Here is a 3,678-nt window from a genome sequence, read left to right on the forward strand (position 1 = left end):
TCAGGCAACAGGGACAGCAGCGGCGGGCAGGGCAGAGCTCGGGGCGGGCCGCGGCGGCAGGTGCCTGCTGGCCCGGAGCAGCCGGCTCGCTGCTAGGGAGGTGGGCTGGGGCCAGGACGCGGCACGGGAGGTGTTGCCAACGGGTTTGTGTCTTTGGACTCGCGGACTCGCGGGGCATCTGGCCGTCGTTCTGGCCAGGTCGTGCCGCAGGTTTTCCGCGGCTCCTCCCAGCCCCAGAGGCCCTGCGGTGACAGCAGCTGCCTCTGGTCCCAGGCCAGGACGGGGAAAGGGCAGCTGGCTGTGACTCAGCAACGGCCCGGTCCGGAGGTGGGCGGCCGCCGCTGAATGCTGCAGGCGGCTGGAGGGGGTGGCCCCTCAACCAGTCTGCTCAGGCCTCCAGGCTCCCAGAACTGGGGACACAACGTCGGGGCGCATCGGCCCGCACCTGCTCTCATCCCTGCAGGGTTCCCCGAGGCCCGTGCCGAGGCCCACGCGCTCTGGAGGGCACCAGTTGGCCCCTTTGAAGGCGTCTGGCAGCCTCCAGCTCCCGCCTACCTGGAGGCTTCCAGGCTCCTCAGGGCTTCCGAGACAGAGGCCCAGGCCCCTCCTCTCTGCAGCCCAGACTGGTGCCTCCTGTGCGTGTCCCAGGGCAGCCTCTGGCCAGCCGCTCCCGTGAGCTGCCTGAGCCCCTTCTTCCCAGGTCTGCTCCTCTCTCTACCCTCCTCCTGCTTCTCTGCTTCTGAGCCCTAACACTTGCCTGCAGCCGCCTGCGGGAAGAGACCCGAGGGCTGGTGGTGGCCAGTCCCGAGCCCCGTGTGTCTCTGCAGTGCCCGGCTGGCTGGCCGGAGCCCAGGCAGGGCAGGCTGAGCCCATGGGGGGTTCATGGGCGCTGAGCCTGGGCGAGTCTCAACATGTGCTCTGTGAAAAGGGTACCACAGCCCCCCACTGCAAGCCCGGTTCTCCAAGGGGCCCCCAGCTCTGGTCAGCAAGTGTCCGGGGCTGGACAATGGAAGCCTGCGACACGTGAGGCACCCAGAGCCCCAGCTCCTCCAGAATCTCCAAAGAGGGAGTGTCCTGGCTGCTGCTTGTCCCACGTGGCTGCTTGTGGCAACTCTGACAGTTGGGGCCACTGTCCAGTGGACAACACGGTGACCCCAACTTATTTCCAAATGTGCCCCAAATGTGTCCAATTTGGAATGCTCAACTCGGGTCGCCCCCGACAGCTGAGAATGCGCAACGCTTCATCACGATGGTGGTGGTGGGACCGGTGGTGATGGCGATGGTGAGGATGATGGGGACCATGGCGGTGACGGTGGCGGTGGGGGTGGCGGTGACGCTGCCCTCAGTGCTCTTCCTGTTCTAGCTCACTAACCCTCCCAACAGCTCCTGCAATTTGAGACGCCCTTCTGCCCATTTCACAGACGTGGAGACGGAGGCACGGAGGGATGAGTGGTCACACGGCTGCACCGGCAGGTCGCAGCATCAGGACCCTGACCCAGGCCTGCCCGCCCCGGTGCTTGTGGCTCTGACTTCAAGGCGGGCCGAAGCCGTGGTCCTTCCTTGGGGGGACCCAGGAAGTCTCGGAGGCCTCGAGGCCGCCTCCCTGCCTCAGCACCCAGCGCCCTCCCGGGTCCGCCCCCCAGGCCACAGACCCTTCCCTCGCTCCTGGCCTCCTCGGGCCGCAGGCCCACGCCGCTCCCAGCTCAGCACATGCCTCGGGGACCCTGCGTGAAGCCCAGTAGGAGCCCCACTTTCTGCTGTGGCCACGCAGCCTCCTCTCCCTCTGGACCCAGCTCAGGGTCATCTCTGTGCAGCCAGAAGTTTCTCCGGGGCAGGAAGGTCTTCACCTGGTGGCATTCTGGAACCTCCGTCCCTCCTCTGTGGGATGGTGCCCGGCCCGCTCTGCTTCCGCAGCCTCGCTGCCGGCCGGCTGAGCCGAGAGGTCTTCCCCAGTCTTCCCCACCGGCCGTGCGGCTGCGGTCCTGGGAGCAGGCAAGGCCCGGCCGCCCGCTGTGCCCACACCCCCGGAGGCGTTACGGCGGAGATGGGCGAAGGGGCCGGGCGCCGTCTCGGGCAGTGGCCGGGGCTTGGGGGCCAGCGTGTGACCGTCGCTGGTCTCCTGGTGTGAGCTGCAGGGCCGCGTGGCCCCCTCTGCCTGGGCTCCTCCAGCGGGGAGCGGATCCGCTCTAAGTAGGTCAAGGAGAGCGCTGGCCGCCTCCCTTTCATGTGCCCACAGGCTCCTGTGAGTCTGGCCTGCCTCCACCGAGGGGACTTCGCTCTCCTTGCTGTGTCAAAAAGACATTTCATGTTAAAATTCAACGGAGACGTGTTAACCGGCCGTCGGAGCCAGGCTCGTCAGCACGCGAGCTGCTCAGACAGGCTCACCTTTGCCCTGCGCCTGGAGGGCCTTGCCCGCGGTGAGAAATGGCACTGGCGCGTGTTACAAGGCGGTGGGGGCCTGCACCTGCCCTGCGGCCAGTGCCTGGGGCGCCCCCTCGGGGTTCTCAACTTACTCCAGCCTCAGCCTCTCGCTGAAGTGCTTGCCGGTTTCCGGTCCTGCGTCCTCCAGCCCAGGTCTCTGACTTCCTGCGTGGCAGCCTGTTGTTCAGAGCTGTGACGCTGGTGATGCGATTCCGGCTGGCGGAAGGGCTGAGGAAGACGTGACGTGACTTTTGGCAAAACCCCTCTCGTTTCACTGGAAAACACTGTGCCACCAGGAGCTTCCTGTTCTGCGCCTGTAGATGAGAAGCTCACGGCCCAGGGTCAGGCTGAGACGTGGGGCCTTTAACAAACCTGACTTCTCCCCGAACCAGAGTCGGGGTGGCGTGGTGCTCTCACACACAGCTCCTCAAGGGATCCTGAGTCTGAATTCCTGCTCTGCCCGAGCTGTGTGACCTTAGGAAAAGCGCTGAGCCTCTCGAAGCCTCAGTTCCCTCCTGTGCACAATGAGAGCCGCCATAGTTCTGGTCAGGCGACCTCTTACGAGGACTCAGTGGGTTTGAGCAGAGCATGGAGACCAGTCCCTGGCAAGCCTGTTACTGAGGAGCCGTCACTGTCCCCAACACCACTTGGTGGGAGTGCGGGACACACGCGGGAGCCCCCAGGGAGGTGCGGGGTCCCGAGGGCTCGCTCCACATCTGAGCAAACACAGGCTGGGGAGGCCCCAGGTTCCCGCAGGGCCTTGTCTTCCTGTGTTTCTGTCCTGGTCCCGGGGTGTGTTCTGACTCCGGGACCCGGACACGGGATGGCAGCCCCCACCTTATTCACCTGCGCGTGCAGACACATGCATGGCACACGCTCACCTCACAAGGGCCCGAGTTCGCGTAGTTTGAGAGCACAGAGAGTTTGTGACCTGGAGGGACACGCAGCCCCTTTGCCACCCCGGGGCCTGCTGGTCGACCTGGGCTCTGGACCAGGCTGAGCTTGGGGACTCTGGAAACCCCGTGCTGCTCGCTGAACTGGGGCGTGGCTTGCCTGAGAGCCTCAGGCCTGTATACCTTGGAGGAACCGTGGCTGAGCACACGCAGTGCTGGATGCGGACCCCAGAGTCCCAGGCTGGTTCGAGGGAGCTTGTCGGTTGAACTCAGAGCCCAGGTATGTTCTACTGGGCACACGGGTTTTCTTTCGTATGTGCCCCAGGCTGGGTCAGGGTCATCCTGGCAGACGGTGCTCTTCAGC

Source organism: Condylura cristata, unplaced genomic scaffold (genome assembly GCF_000260355.1).
Source record: "Condylura cristata isolate star-nosed mole 26May11 unplaced genomic scaffold, ConCri1.0 scaffold00015, whole genome shotgun sequence".
Taxonomy (NCBI): Eukaryota; Metazoa; Chordata; class Mammalia; order Eulipotyphla; family Talpidae; genus Condylura; species Condylura cristata.